Genomic DNA, 17038 nt, shown 5'->3' with positions numbered 1-17038 from the left:
ATCAAACAACCCTTTAAACACAAGAAAAAGATTTTCACACTGTACAAACAGACTCTATCAGGCCCATTTATCACCTTAATCATTTCATCAGTAGTAGATGAGATGAACACAACTTGTTATATATTTTCAGGCAGGCAGAATTAGCCTCAATTTATCTATGTGTTGACTCTGAGCCTCTGAGCCAGAGCTTTGGCTTTGACAGGGTCCACAAAAGCAGAGGCTAAATCTGTCGGTCTGCACAATGGCAGCACAGAAATCAATGCAACAGAGCAAAACAGTCTGAAGCAACTTGGACGGTGAATGAGATACATGTTGTAGAAACGTGGAGGAGTTTTTCTGTACGAACAGTTTCCTCAGGACGCATCGTCTCCAGATGAACGTTACTATGACAGGTAGTGCTTTACTTTGATTGGTTCCTGATGTGTAAAGTGCACTGCAGGTACCTTCTGATACAAGATGCACATTTATATTAATAAAAAACACAAAGAAATATGAAAGTACTCAAATTTGATTTTAGACTTTCTGGTTCACAGAACATTTTAAACATTTAAAAATGTCACAGCATGAGCTTCTTTGCCATCTGCGTCGCTATACTTTCCTATTTTCGACCTGGACAATATGCAGACTAACCAGCTGTGTGAAGCCGACCAGCGCAGGATGAAACTATAAAAAATCCTTGGTCAAGCTCAGAGTTGAATTCCAGGTCATACTCTGCTCCGCTCGGTTTAAAAGTTCAGCGCTTAACCTGAGTTTGGTGCCACCGGTCCTTCAAAATGTCATCACCTGATCCTAAGTGTCTTTATAATGTGACAGTGGCGCAGATATTTCCATGAACCGTGTTTGTTGTGAACAGGTTCCCGCTCCATCCAGATGGACCTGAAATAACCTACTGAAATATTCCCTCCCATGTCACACGTGTGAAGGGTGTATTCATGTGCTTCCTGGAGCCCTGATGGATAAAGACACAGACCAGTCACACTTTTACATTCTGTGTCAGTCATTCCGCGAGGCAGGGGAGCACATCCATAAAACAAACATGGTAGCAGCAGTGGAAGGGCAGAAGTGGCAGGATGAGAACCGCTGCCAGACACATTACAAGGCGCACTAATGAGGGAGCCCACACTCCCACCCGCCCCCTCCGCCGCCACCGCGGAGGAATGCAAGGCGGGAATTAATTGTGAGGGCGATGATGGCGAGCGAGCTGAGGAACAGGTCATTACTGCACGCCTCCTCCTAGAGCGCCGCGGGCAGAGCGTGGAACGGCACGCTACTTGCACAATTCCCATGATCCCACAGGAGGGTGGGGGGGAGATGGGAGGAGGGGGACACACAGAGAGGGCGAAAGCAGAAATATAACGCAAAGGGAAGCAGGCAGGTTCCTCCTGTAAACCAAAACTACATTTTACTGGTAGTAAAATAATTATTTCTCTAAATTCGATGCCTTATTTTATATTTTTATTTTGCTCCAACATAATCGTTGCTAATAAAGAACCAATAATATATTAATGCTGTCGTCACATTTACATCACTGATAAATCAGACAGTGGAATTAGATTCAATTTGTAATCTAACACTGCGAGGTGGACACTGTCAAATTCAACGCACCACCTGGAAATTGCTCAATAATCAGGTGCAAAGAGCAATGGTGAAAATAATAATACATATCCCACTCGCTGGAGAAGGCAAAAAATCATATCAGAGTAATGATCAGATTTCAGGGTGCTTCGCTCCTCTAATCTGCACATGGTGCAATAACAGCTTTTGTCATTTCTCTTTGTGTGGGTTTGTCCTCCTTATGAAACCTGTGACATCAGACCGAATGCATTGGACACATTGCCCTCTAGTGGATATTTGATGTACGTAAGTAATGTATATCACAGCCATCTATAAAGGTAACGCATCTAGAATTTCTATCTGCTTAGCATTCAGATATTTAAGGTGTTCTGTGGTGGAAGAATCACGGTTGGATTTATCTGCATAGAAATGCACTTTTAGATTGAATTTTTAATGGCTGCTTATTAGACCTGTGTGAGAATAAAATGGCCAAGAATCAGGTGACTTATGGTTTGTATCCAGCAACTTAAAATTAAAAAAAAATGCTCCCATGTCCATGTTTCCCTCCAGATTCTGTAAATAAAGACAAAAATATATCTTTGTATATGTAAAAATTTCTTTTGTATTGTATGTCTATCTATCTATGTCTCTTTTTTATCTCTGTAATTAAACACAAAGATAGACTTACAAGCAAACACTGACTGACTTCCTGCTGCAAAAACCCGGCTCCCCTCCTCCTATAATAGAGGAGCGTTTGGCGTCGTCTAACTGTGAACGAGAGACCAGAGACACACCTCTTTGATGAGGTATTTAACGACCCGATTCAGCGCTTTTCCTTTTTCACTGCTTTCATGACTGGAAAACCTAATGAGACCAGTGCGATTGCCTTGGAGCTGGCCAAACCCCATTGCATTAACACAGGAAATCATTTAGACCATACCTCCTTTAGAAAATGGCATTATAGGGAAGCTCTGGGTCAGAGAGAGCTGAAAACCCACCAGTGCTGGATATTTTTCCTAAGACAAAGTTTTCTAAAGAAGCAGGTGAAATCACCTCTAATTAGGATAAACATGAAAGATAAAAAATTTGGATCCAAGGAGCATTGTTACAGAATTAAATATTTGATCATATTAATGACATTATGACATGTATTTATTATTTTTTTAGTAAAAGTCCCAAACAACCCAAACACATCCACAGAAACAAACCCTCTACACCTCATTTGTTGACCTGCTTGTTTTGATTGTACCCTTGTTTGGATAATTGAAACAAAAGCGGTGGTTTTTGATTTTCTCATTTTGACGTTTCTACTAATCTCTCATCTGCCCCGACCTTGACCAGAATACATGGGATTGTGTTGGCAGCTCAAATCCCCTGTTTGTTTGACCTCTCTGCACAGGCGGTCCAGCCTGCTCAGACTACGCTTTTATCAAAGCCACATCAGACGACTACAAAGCATCGGGGTTTTACACAGCGTTCGGCACTCGATAATCTGACTCATCTCCAACCTCCGGTGCAGCAGAATCGTAACTGCAGGTCAAAGGCTGAAGCACATCCCACTGATTCAAACATCATCGCTGCATGACATAGTTGTAAGACCCATGCAGTAATAAGAAACAGAATTCTGCTGGCTTGACTTCTCCCCATGGTCCATGCAGCTTACCAGGTTAGAGATGCACACACACAATGTTAATTGATGTGATTCATCAGACCAGTCCCTTCTTCCATTGCTCCATGGTCCAGTTTTGATGCTTATGGTGTGACAGGGGACAGTTTGTGCACCCTGACTGACTCTAACTGCTGGCTGTCCACCCACGTTAAGGAACAACCTTTAAGGCACTGCGTATTCTGACACCATTCAGTCATAACCAGCATTAAGTCCTTCACCAATTAACGCCACAGGGTCCCGTCTACAGTATTGGACCAGACCCTGCATGTGCATCAATCAGCACTGTCTTCCTTGGACTATTTTTGATACATGCCGAGTTGGGAGATGTTCTGACCCAGTCATCCAGCCGTCACAATGTGGCCCTTCTCAGATTCTCTCAGTTCACGTCAACTTTGAGGACAAAATGTTCTCTTGCTGCCTATTATATCCCACCCACCAACAGGAGGCACGATGAAGAGATGATTTGTTACATGCTTTTTTCTGTGTCTATTGAATCAGATACTTCACTTACTTGTTTTAGTCTCAAAATGGTCTTAACTCATATTCACGACACAAAACAAACTTGGTTTGGTTAAACTCAGGTGTGTGTTCTTTGTTCATCCATATGTCAGGTAGGAATATCTGCAGCAGCACTATGCATAATAATTTATGTAAGTGGATGTTTGTATGTTTGGGAGTGGAGGAGGAGAGGAACATATCAGGGAAGTGTTGGTGTTTATGTGTAAATCACGTCTAACCATATGCCGTCTTCCTCCACAGCTCACGCGCAGCTCAAATTGATCGTCAACTATCTCTGCTCACAACAGCGTGGGCAGAGGGAGAGGAAGGTCACAGCCAAGGACTTGCCACAATCAGCGATGGGCTGCGGAGGGGGGCTTATGTGTCACGGCACAGCTGTTACGCTGCGTACTCTGAGTCACAAGCACATCTTCGCTGCTGCAAAACCTCGGCATAATTACCTTAATGCCACACTGTGCCTTCTCGTCTGGGTGAGTTCTACACTGGATGCTTTAATCTGAGCCTAATCGCTGCCATCATCACATATGGTTGCGTTTTGCAAGTAAAAAAAAAAAAGAAATCATGGCTTTGCCTTATCTATTTTTATTTCCTGTCAGGTTTAAGTGCTTTATGGTTCAGCGGTTCAGAGGAAGGGAGGTTTGTCTGGTGATAGACAACATGGCCGGGGGCGTTTGTTGCACCGGGTGCTCGTCATGCTGAACCAAGCCTGGAGCAGGTGAGGGGATGATTTCATGTCTGTGCTATCTAGAAGGACCGTCTCAGCTGCCAGTGCCTCGATAAGCGGGGAGCAGGCAACTGCTGCAGCAGCTGTGCGGCTGTTTGAGCTCAACAGGCTCGTGGTGCATTCTTCCAGCCAGACGAACGAGCTGAGCGAGTGCATTGTTTAGCCTCCTACCTATACAAACCTCGCAGATCCTCGACTGGGTGTAAAAGTTTAATGTTTAGAAGCAGCAGCATTCCTGTGTAAGACGAAGAGAATCTCGTTTTTCTGGCTCATAGACGCAGGATTCATGCTGGGGACATGGTGTAGGCCCACCATAGACAATCTGAATGCTTACAATCTGACCGTTAATGTGGAACGCCTTTCCTAAAGCAGATGTTCTCTCATTTGGTGGATTTATTTAAAGCCATGCGTGTCCTCCAGCGTGTGGGGCCTGTGATGTGTCGAGAGCCACCTGTAGGAGGGTGCTGGATCAGGATGTTGTGCAGGCAGCATGTGCACCGTTCAAGGCCACCGTGGTGTGATGCGACATTAAAACTGTCACAGATGTCAAGTGCCAGCTGTCTGCACGGAGGCGAATCTCATTTGTGTTCCACAAATCACCTCTCTGCTGGAAGAAATGTCACTGCAAACAATTCTGTACATGGTTCATTTACTTTATGATGCATTAGATTAGGGTTAAAATAAGAAATGAAATGACAGAATTCTTTGACACAAGGCAACGTGCAGAGGAACTGTGACAGATACATTTACAGGCTGCCATTCATTCACTTTGAATTGGAGCAACTTAACAAGTCTCAGCTTTCAAATGGATTTGATTCATATCAGCATGATAATAAAAAACGTGAATGTTCTGTGTGCCATTGGTTTAACAAAATCAGCCAGGTACTGTATTATGGGAAAAAGACCCTCCTGATAGACTGGTTATCACAAGTTTAGCAAATATGTGAGATAAACCTTTGGTTCATTGTCAAATGTTCCCACTATATTCATGTAAACTCCAGGTTTTTGGGGAGGATGTCAAATCTGCAGTGTGGTTTCACTGTTTGTGATCAAATTTGATCCAAACCAAAAGAAATGAATGTGTACAGTAGTTTGCTTCTGATACACAACCTAGAGGATGAGCTGCTTTGTGGGTCACAATGCTTCACCAGCAGGGGTCATCATTGACTCCATGTCAAACGACACAAACTTTGAACTGTGAATCTTAAAATGTTTCCAAACTTGAGAGATAAAGCAGGTAATAATTGCAAATTTATTTCTCAGCCCATGATTATTTATGTGATTTATTTATTTTATATGTCGTTTTATGTCTTTCAAAGTGAAACCTTTCAATAACCACAGACTGTGGCTATGCTCTCTTTCCTCTTTCGGGTTTAAAGTCTAAAGAAAGTGTCCGACAGCAGCAGGGAGCAGACGATCATTGCCCTCTGGGACTGTGGGCTGCAGAAGTGGGTGAGAAGCATCCAGCTGGTGAAAAAAGAGCTTCCCACTCCATAGAGGGCTCTGCCTAAGGAGGCTTGAGCTGGGGGCAGTGTGTAATGGGAGGATGGAAGCACCTGCATTTTAAATGCGGGAACCAGCTCTTAAACCTTTAAGAAGCAGTTGGTCACCACGGGAACAGCAGCAGGCTGCGACTGGCCTTGTCCTACCCTGCTGTGCTAAGGGAGCACACTGTCCATTGTTAGACACAAAGGGCCTGTGAAGTGGGACAAGAGTCCTGCAATGGAAGACATGCAGGAATTGTAATATAGTTCATATCAGCAAAACTCCCAACAGCTCTGGAGGTTGAAACTGCTAAATACGTTTTCCAGTTACTCTCCCTCTCTTTCTGTGTCCTCCACTTTGCCTCAGACCCCTCGCTGTGGCTTAAACAATTAGACAATGTGAGATCCACACTAACGACTCTCTCTTGTCTTTTAAGATAAGTAGAGGAGGAGGGGCAGCAGTGGGTAACATCTTGTTAGGAGGGAATCCTGTGGTCGGTCACTTGTGTATTGGGCTCAAACAGAGGATATGTTGTTATTACCCTACATAAAGAGTTTGTGTTTAGATTGCCCCAGGTGAGACGTGTGCTAATGCGACTGGCGATTGTGAGAAGTGCCGCTTTTCTCAGCTCCGCTAAGAGCTTCAGTAGCCGTGTCGCGCCTCAGATGGCGCCTTTATCTCCCACCAGACCAGGGTGAAGGAAGCAAGCCATAAATCAATGCTTCCATCACAAACCGGCCTTCGCCTCATCTAGTAACAAATGATTCACACCAAACAGAAAAATACAACATTTCACAGCAGTAAAGCATTCTGTCCAAAGTGAGGCGACCTCACATTTACATCTGACAGTACTGACATAATGTAAATACAGCATCAAGCTGGTGAATTCAGCTCCAAGAGCAAATATTTAAAGTGTAGCAAAGAGGCCTACAGTAAGAGAGCGGATTTTACAAAGCAGCTTGGTGCATTTCAGCAGTAGACTCTGGGGATCCAGCGTTAGGCAATGAGTCGGTTCCATTTTTACATGGCAAGTAAAAAATCGTTAGCAGCATGACTCACCTTACTTTGGTTTTCACCAAGCAGTTTGATCATACCCATAATTTGCAGAAAGGTGTACACCAACCTGCTCAGCCAGTTGGAGGATAAACAGGCGTCTTAAAGGCAGAAGCCCAGATCTCTGACCCGAGAGGCCCGGAGGCTCCTGTCTTTGTCCTGTTTAGCATAAATCAACAACAGCATTGGGCCTCCCGGAGAAAAAAAACACCCTCACTGGTGCTTTAATCTCTAGGTGTGAAATCAGTCAAGTGAGAAGTGTGCCTAAATTTTGATGACCCAGTGTCAGCATGAGGCCACGGCTCAGTGTTTACGGATGAGCCCACGACACATGCCTCCGTCCCTTTGAAACGGGACAAGGTGAGTAAATCAGAGATAATCTCTGATTTCCAGGCTACGCTGCACTTATGATGTGGCCGGCCGGTGCACGGCTCCGCTGCTTCACTGACTGCTCACAGCACACGCGGCAAATTGATTCTGTTTCAAGCTGCATGCGAGATGCGTTTCATGAATCAGCGCCGCGGCTGCGAATTTAGATTCATTAATTCAGAGATGAAAAATCCTCAAACGTATTTAGGAAGTTAGTTTTTTTTAAGCCTATGTGGACGTGGACACGCCTGTCAACATTTATGTGCATTTGGAATTATTTTCCCAGACGGGGTAACTTTGTTGTTTACAGCAGGAGCCTGAGGGAGCGGGGCAGTAGAAGGAGGCTGAGCAGAAGCCCTGCAGCAACAGTACTTCACCGGTGCGCTGCTAGATTTACTGCCTTGCTCAACAGCATTTTGTAATAATATAAGTAATCTGAGGATCCTCCTTTATTATCTTATCTTAGAAGTCCTCCTTACCATCAAATGAGTGGGCTAATAGCTAGAAATAACACAACTATGAACAGCCCTCTGTTATTAGACTCCTGGATTCATCTTATTCCATCAAAACGTTTGGATGCTTTTTAAAAATGTGCCAAGAAGACGACGACAACAGGAACTTTTTTCCACAGCGCAGCTCCACCTTTGTAGCCGACTCAGATTTAAAGGGGGTGTGCTCTTCATACTTCTGAATGCTGCAGGGCCAGTAAACCGTTCCCAAAAAGACTGACACAGTTAACATTATTAAGACACTTGGAGTTTTAAAAGTCACCTTCAACAATGAGCTGTGTCTGAAAAGCGGTCGGACTAGAAGTTAAAGGGTCTGTTTGGTATTTGGTTTGAGTGACTCCTTCTTCCTCCCACTCTTCCCCTCCCCCATCGGTGTAAAAACAAATCTCCTTTTCTGCTCTGGGTCTGAAACTATTGAGTCAACAAATGTCACGGCAGCCAGGCAAGGGCTGCTGGGAAAGAGGTGGGGTCTGATTTCTAAGCCTACACAGCAGCTAAAGGCAGATTATTTTCAGATAAGTCCCACCTGTTACTAGAGAAAGAATTAAATGTTGAAACGAACGGAGGATTTACTCACTGCTGAGTGCTCTGGGTAAATGAATGGTGACACACTAATCAGTATTTTCCTGTCAATCGATGGCATCACTGGAAATCACTTTAAAGTAAACATAGCAGAAATAAAAAAAGGAACCTACACATATCTAAAGAGAACCTGCAACAACAGCCACGGGTGTAGTTTTCATAGTTTCCTCACTAAAAAGGCGTTTGTATTTCAACACCTTGGGGTTGAATTTGTCTTTTAAAGTGCCTTGAGCCCTTTCCACTCTCACACTGGTGTCTCTATCTCTTTCAAGCCCCACGTGGCCAGTGTCAACGAGAGGTGGGTCCTGGCAAAGCACTGAGCCAGGCAGTCAGGGTGTGTCAAAATAAGACGCGGCCGTTGGAAATGAGCACATTGCCCAACCGGTCGGGCTCCAGATGGGCTTCGGCTGATTGTTGTAATACCCTTGGAGCCCGGTGGTGTAACCCCAAAGGGGGAACTTGTGGAGGCAGTGACAGAGGAAGAAAGAAAATGAAAGAAGGAAGTGCAGAGACCGTGGAGGGAAAAACCCTGAGTCACTTGGCTTCCTGTCTGAAAAAAGGAAGGGGGCGGAGGCATCTTAGTCAGACAGTTGAAACCAGTGTTATTTTCAACATAATTTGCACTGGGGGGGTGGAGTCGGGTCCTGCTAACTAAATCCAGTCCAGTGCTTGGGGCCAGCCATAGCCATAGTGTTCACTATTGTGTGCGGCTGAGAGAAGAAGGGGAAAAAAAAGAGGAGGGAGCAGAGGGCGCAAAGAAAGCCTGTCTCTTTGTGTGGGAAGGACTCAGCAGGAAAGTTATTTTTTGATTATCCGACTTTGCCAGCAAAGCGAGGCTCCTCCGCCGGACCGGCGACGTCTCGTTCCGCCCGTGCTGCCTCGCACCCGAGCCACATGAGCGGCTTTCTCCTTGCCGGCAAACAGCGACACCAGGGCTGCTCCTGATGATGAGAGCCGACGTCAGACTGGTTTCCATGAATATTGATGTGGAGGATAGTCTGTTTCATAGAAGAACAGAAGGAGGCAAGATGGCTGCCCTTTAGGATTGGTTAAAGAGGAGATCCAGACGGTTTGTTGGAATTTCTACAAAGTGGAGGGACTTGAAAAGGAGGTGAGAATTTGCTCAAGTGTGCTATTACCAGACTTTCACCTTTCCCCTCAAGCGCGTGTATATATATTTGAGTAGATTATGAATCCGGCGAGACGTAGCAAAGCCCCCCACCCCCACCTTAAAGGCAAGAGCCAACATAATGAGGGGATATTAGATAAAGCTTCTCCAACATGGCTGACAATATTCTTTCTTTTTCTGCCAGCTGATACTGATACACACCTTCTGTCTTTCTATGTGTTCACTCAGCTTCCTTGACGCCTTTGAATGCATCATAGAAAATGGTGTTAGCCTAGACTGCTTGTTCAGGACGTTTGCATGTGTAACGTTCTCCTTCTTTCCTTAGGCACTAATTCTTTTCTTTTTTTTTGTCGGCCACATATTATTAAAAGTGTTTGAGCGTGTTATAAAGTGTGTTATTTCATGAGTGTGAGCTTTCATGAGTGGAAACCTTCTGTTAACATGTAATTAAAGATGAATACAGGAAGGTGATATTTTTATTAGGCTGTTGGTCCCTGCAGTTTGTTTTGTGTGTAGTTGGTGCTGCCCTGGAGGGAGGCTGTATGTAGGACACTAAAAGTCCAACCTGGACGAGTCAAGTGAGTGTATATTTGTCTACACACCAGTGGAGCTGAAATAGCTTCTGGATTTTTGTATCCCTGTGAATCAGCTCTGCTTCTTTTAGCCCAGAATGATAAGTAGACACAGTGGCAAATCCAAAGAAAAGCAAACGAGAGGAATTGTGGTGGGAGAGTGAAATGAAGGCAGACAAGGTCAGAATGCGCTGAAGGAACTGAAATCCAATCCTGCTGCACCATTAAGTGAATACTAATGCTGGAGCAGTTTTTACTACAGGCTAAACAAAGGTCTGTTGCTACAACAAAGATAAGAAAACTGACCAAACCTAAACCAACAAAAACTATAGTGGAACCGTTTTCTATAATATAAGCAGGTAAATATCACAACAGTTGGGTCTGTTGTTTTGGACACAGACTGCATTATTGACATCACAAGGGGCAATGTGTGCATGCATGCTTCTTTTAGTGCTTGACCTATAATCATTTTAAAAGTGGCAAGTGTAGAAAAACATCATGGCGACCAAATATGTGCAGAGATAGGGGCATAAAGTGGAGCCATATCTGGAAGATAGCTCCCACCACAGTTCTGTATCAGTACTGAGAAATGTGATAGTTAAGGACGTGATAACGACACGGTGATTCAGATTAAAAGACATCAGAGCTCAGCTCCATCAGCAAATAGCTCATTAGTTCTTAGCTTTTTTTCCCCTGAATTCACTAGGTGCTACTTCAAGATTAACATCTAAATAGCTCATTAGAATATAACAGATCTCCGTCAGCTTTGTGTATTGGGCTTGTATATTCTGCTGACTGCAGTCGTAATGTAATCACGGCATGGCCTCAGGTGGAAAACACAGTAAAGACATGCCTGTGAGAACAATGACGGCTGCCTGCAGGAGTGAAGCAGGACTCCAGCGTTGTTTTTAATCAATATCAGTGTGGTACTGCACAGTACCTGGGAGTGAGTAGTGATCGTAGTAACAAGATGAAGCAGGAAAAAATGTCTGAGGCTCTACACACGCTGCATATAGTACACTAAGTATGTGCTTGTTGTGGAAGATCGTCCTATTTTTACACCCAGTGAGCCGCCGGGCCCCTCCTGACACCAAACGTGCTCATTGACTGTGCAGTGTCAACACTCGTGTTTAGCCAATGTATGTTTCTCCTTTGCACAGGCTAATCCAAAATTCAAAGATCACTATCTCACTGGAGGTGTTTTCTGGAGTCTCTGCGTGCACACAAGCAGCAGAAAGGGCACCGGCACCTTAATGAGCTATAGGAGGTGACTGGGGGAAGGGCCAGCTAGATCAATCACATGCACATAGCTTCTCTCATCTATCTACACCTACAGATAAAGCTGCGTGGTTGGACTGCTCTTTCGTCATGGCTCTGAGTTCCCTTTATGTCACTCCCAGGGTAAAGACAATATCACCTTTGGGAAGAATGTCCAGTTGCCATAGCGTTCTACAACAATGCTGTCCACTTACATTACCTAAGCCCTCAGCCCAAGCCCTCACCTCTGACCCCACTCTATCCAGCCCAGGCATCGTATTACTACCCAGGGGCTGAGGCACCAATGACGAACGGGGCGTGAGAAGCAGAACCGGCGGCGAGTTAGACATTTTAGACCTCACTACCTGCTGGTTGGCCGTAGCTCGGCTGCTTTCCCAGGACAAAATGGCAATATACTGAGTGCTCTATTGATTTGTGCAGCATTGATCTCCTTGTCTGGGCACGGCTTGCTCATAGTGAGCAAGGGAAGAGCAGCAGGACAAAGCCACAAGTTTGTGCAATGTATTACAGTGTAATGTTCATTTAACAACATGTGAAGATTTCAAAAACTCTCAGATATTAACGTTTGTCAAACAGGATGTGCACCCAACTCTAAAACTAGGATCTTGGATGTCCCTACACTGCTACAGAGGGTTTGGTCTGAGATTCATCATTGCATTACATTATTGTGCATTCATTTTGTTTGAGTTGTTGTAACGTCTAATGTGCGAACATGTTATCTCAACACTCGACAAGTTGAAAATCACAAACATGACTTTTGCCTTTCTTTCTACGCACGGCGTGTGTTATTAGCCGGCGTGCGGCGTAATTATGGAGTGAGGGTGATAAGGCGGCGTTGGAGCGGCGCAGGGCCGGAGGGAGTGTCGCTGGCCTTGCGAGCGTGTATCGATGTCAGGGTTTACCTCAGGGGTGAGACAGCGAGGGCAGTGACTCAAAAGCTTCCTCCACGTGCGAGCACGCACATGGCCGCTCCGTTTACAAACACTGGCCTGGCATTCTGCACAGACCGGCGGCTGACCCGTTACGTAAGCGCTTCCCAGCCAATCGCATCGCTTCCCGCCGCTCGCCGAGCCGCTCCCAACGCCGGTCGGGAACCCAGAGGAAATTAAGATCACAGCCAGTGAACGCGTACGGCGACGACGCGGCGAGGCTGACAGCGAGCCTTTTCCTACGCTGGTGCTTCTCAGGCGAACGTGCCGAGCAGAAAGGGTGGCCTGAGAGACTCGCGTGGCTTCCAGCAGAAAGACCTGCATTATTTACAAGGCTTCATGGAGGCTGGTGCATACAAAACCCAAAATGTTCAACACACAAACTAAGCAAAAATCTATTTATGGAATATGTACAGAACAAAAAGCAAAGCTCTTGGTAAAACCATTTAGTTCAGTTAAAAATGAACAGTGTGTGATGACACAGCAAGCGAATTGTGTGAAGGCACCCACAAATGTTGCAATGACCTATTGTGACCTTCACTTAAAAGTCTGATATTTAAATGTGTAAAGGTTGGTTCCAGTTAAATCAACCCTGTGACAAAGACCTTTTAATCTCTGCGAGGTTCGTTGGAAAAAGCTGTTCTTGGAAAAGGCATCTTCTCCTGAACAGTTCACTAATCTTCATCAATATCTACAAAGTAGTTTCCATGGCTCTGACTTGTCACATGACCTGCAATGCTCTGTCATGAGAGTGCAATATCCAAGAAGTCCTCCCCATCCAGACAGCCTTGTCTAAAATGGCTGTCACATATAAAGACTTTCATTGAAAAGGTTCGGCCCCATGACCCTCTGTTGTCTCCACAGGGAGCACAAAGGAGGACAGCTGGTCCTCAATGTCACTGAGTAGCGTGGCCCTACCAAAGGCTTTGGATGACATCACTAAGTACTTGTGAAGGAGCGGCATTGCTGGGGTTTAATATTAGGTTTCTAAGTGCACTGCATGAGCACAGCAGCTGGTGTCTGTAAACTCCATGCAGTTTACTGTATGTATATTTGCACTCAAACGTTATCCCCAGGTCTAAATAAATTTGGAGTCTGGAGGGTTAACACACATTGAGACCCTTTAAGACAAAAAGACTGTGGGTTTCTCTCTAAATGAGAATATTCACTTTTTGCTTGTATTACTTGACTGTTATACTATCTGTAGTTAACTCTTGAACTAATCTCGAACCTCATCTGGTATTTGACCCATTCGGAATTCCTCCACTTCCATCTTGTGTGCCATGTTTCCTTTTCCTCTGTTTACTGGTAACCTCCACGTCCTGTTTAATTGGAGGCTGGTTTGGATTTGCATCATGCAAACAGGGAAAATATTTGCTCAGTAGATGTGTGTGTGTGTGTGTGTGTGTGTGTGTGTGTGTGTGTGTGTGTGTGTGTGTGTGTGTGTGTGTGTGTGTGTGTGTGTGTGTGTGTGTGTGTGTTACATTGTCTATGGGTTTTGGCTGCGTTGCTTATAATAGAAGCTGGGAAAGTGAACAATGACAAAAAAAATGCTGTAAACACAAGTAAGCTCAAAAAAAGCACAAGGAACAATGCTATTCTGATTTGCAATCGTGCAACCTTAACTCAGAATAAGGTGGGCTGGAACTGGACTAATTAAGGTTTTATAGTGCAGCATGTGCAATTTTGAATCTGTCGATTCAGGCAAGTGCAAATGTAGGTTTCTGAATATGTGGCACGATTGATTTCCTGCCAGGATCAATGCACATGTGCACACCACAGCACGGCTCGTTCTGCTCTCAGTCTCTGGGGATAATGCTTAGACCAGATGGGCTTTGGAGCGCTCTAAGATGGTCGCCATGGCTACAAAACGCTTGGAAAGAAATTAACTTTGCTCTGCACACAGTTCATCAAGTTAGTCATTGACTATTACACAGACAAAAGGCTGGAGAGGCGCAGGGACAGCAGGTTGGTAGGAAAAGTGAAGGGTTGTGGGGAGGTTAGCGGCTTCGCTCAAAAGCCCATTACTTCATTAGAGCCTCCTTGTGATGCAGCTTGAAGGCACAGGAAGGGATTTGACTCTACATGTGTGAGCTGTGGGCAGTGCGATTCCATGCTGTGTAGAGTTATTTCACTGTCTCTGTCAATTAAAAAGAAAAATCTAACACTAACGTTTATGTCGTCAGATGTGAGCTAATGTTCAACCTCTGTCAGCGATCAGGCTTGAAATCTTCTATGAAAGCGTTGCACATCAACACAAATGTGTGTTAGTGGTGTTTTTAATATTTGGAGGAAAGGCTGAGATAAGATCAGCATTAGTCACATCATTGGTTAAATTGACAAAAATGGAAGAAATATGTTAATGAGTCACTTATTCTTGGTGTGCCAGGAGAAATGGTGAAATGCTGAACAGACCATAAATGGTGTCAAGTGTCAGAGCAGAACATTCTGGTGTGTCATTTGTGTGTTCCTGCTAAACAAGTTATGTCAGAAACACACGAGGTGGGGTTTGTCCCCGGCCGCAGAGGCTCGCTCAGATCGTCTTCATGCTCAGCGAGTTCAGCCACGCTCACAAGAAGCACACTCATCACAGCCTGTTGGAGTAAATATACACCCTGTACCACGCTATCAAATAATCCCGGATTAGTGTTGACTCTGATCTTAATAATGGTTGTGAACATCTGGTTGTGGAACCAGCTAATCTTCTCCATCTCCTTCAGACGTCCCTCAACGTTACAAAAACAAAAGAAGAAATACAGTAACATTTTACTGTTGTCCTCAAGCCTTTAGTTTGTTTGTAGTTATTCTCCATGTAGGTTCCCACATATTATAAAAATATATAAAATAGGAAGTAAGAAGTTTGGCTGGCATTGGCCAACACACTTTGACACACAATTTGCATTTTCACATCCTCAAATTTCCAACTAATATATTTAATATTTTCAGAGAGAACAATGGCAATGACTTCATGTCCACTTGCCCAATTAGTGCTTTAGTTGGCAAAATGCAAAAAGGCAACGAGACAAAGAGCTACGAGCAAAGAGTGCAGTGGGATCGGCACAAGTTGGCCACATCTGTCTTGCGTTAGACATAAAGAACAATGTAAATTGTCCAGATTCTTTCTTCTCCTGGTGGGGGAGGAGGCTCTCTAGGGAAAAATACAGATACACTTGCACGAAAAATCAAGATACCACACGGCATTTACATGCGTTTGCATGTATGCGTTTATAACTGCAAATACGGGCAGGTTTTGTATCCACCTTTTAAGGCAAAGGCCCCACGTTACTGTGCTCACAACAATCTGTGGTCAATGTATAACCACCTAATGAATCATTACTGTGTGCATCGGATCAACACGTGTCTATTAAAGCACTCAGTGACTGCACGTGTAAACAATGATTTTAGCAATGAATAAATACACAAATAGTTCAACTTTGTTTGCACTTCTGTCCAAAGTCTCTCTCTGCTCTCAGCAACACATTCGACTAACTTGCACCTTACTCATCAAGGCGTTGTGGGTTTTTGTTCAGTATCAGTACAAAGGGAAAAGGGTTAGGGTTAGTGACGATACAGCCAATACCTTAAGTAAAGTTAGTTATTAAAACGAATCAGTAGATTTTTTAAAATTAGTTTGATGTTTGTTTGTCAACATGTGGACGTTTGCTTCAGATGCACCATGTACCTTGAATATTATATCCGTGTCAGACCAGCCATCTTTTTTCCTTTGCAGAAAAGCACAGGCAAAACATCTTTGAACGTTTGTGGGCTTTAACTGTGCAGGTCAATTGAAAGGGACACTCATTCACAGTGTGAGTTACCCCTGCGCTCACACATGGGATCGATCAGACGTAACTCAACAACCTTGTATTTGTAGGGAGCTGGTAGGACAATGTCCATTTTTAAAATCTCGTACTAATATATATCGCTGCTGATTTGGACGAACTGTGCTCATAGATGTCAACAAGTTTTCAGGTTGTTCCTTTAACAGTTTGGTACAAAACATCATTTAATACTACAAATCAAAATAAGTACATATAAAAATGTCTGCTCTATTTGGCATTGTTTTCCAAAAGACAAGGAAACAACCAGACGGCATTCCAGGCTGTGTTACTAACATGTAAATTTTACTCTGGCTTCCACCTCTGTGTTTAGATATTTCCTCTATGCAACGGCAGCTCTGTGAGGACTGTAAACGCCACATGTTGCTACAGAAATGGCTGCGGACACAGGAGGCCTTTGTTCTTAGCCAGGGTGGAGTGTATCATATGTTGAGACTGACAGAAGGCACCAACAGCCACGAGAGGCTGACCATGAACGAACATCTGTGGGATGATGGTTTGACCATCAGAATCACCACATGCTGCTTGGCCTTTACCTTACGGTGAGCTTCATGACTCGTGGTACGACATTACCCATCGTGGCCTCCAACAGCTCCAACACCAGCACCATGTTGTCCACCAGCATCAAACACCAGAGCTGCCCATAGGCTGTAACATGTATGACAGGCGCACATGTTCCATTTAAAGATTATCTGCTGGTCTTTGTTTCTGTGCCCAGCAGCAGCAGCAGCAGAACAGGGGAAATGTTTTGAGGTCACGAGGTTTGCAAAGCTACGAGGCCGGCTCTATATTTACGGGAGGGATTTAAAAGACTAGAATGCAAGTCA

The 17038-nt window shown here is 44.4% G+C and overlaps 1 protein-coding gene across 2 annotated transcripts in view; it reads left to right on the top strand.

Annotated features, from left to right (window-relative positions):
* Positions 1 to 17038, top strand: part of tet2 (tet methylcytosine dioxygenase 2) — a 67488-nt gene that overhangs the window by 37178 nt on the left and 13272 nt on the right. Inside the window, exons 2-3 of one of the 2 annotated variants that reach the window (XM_029160846.3) lie at positions 3983 to 4212; positions 4339 to 4457. The gene's annotated coding sequence lies outside the window, so the exon portion shown is untranslated. Of the gene's footprint in view, positions 1 to 3982; positions 4213 to 4338; positions 4458 to 8917; positions 9576 to 17038 lie in introns of those variants that run through there. The other variant, XM_029160837.3, reaches the window with a different exon arrangement.

This window comes from Betta splendens, chromosome 1, assembly GCF_900634795.4.
Source record: "Betta splendens chromosome 1, fBetSpl5.4, whole genome shotgun sequence".
NCBI lineage: Eukaryota > Metazoa > Chordata > Actinopteri > Anabantiformes > Osphronemidae > Betta > Betta splendens.
The sequence above is the reverse complement of the archived record's forward strand: the minus strand, read 5'-3'. Positions and strand labels throughout refer to the sequence as shown.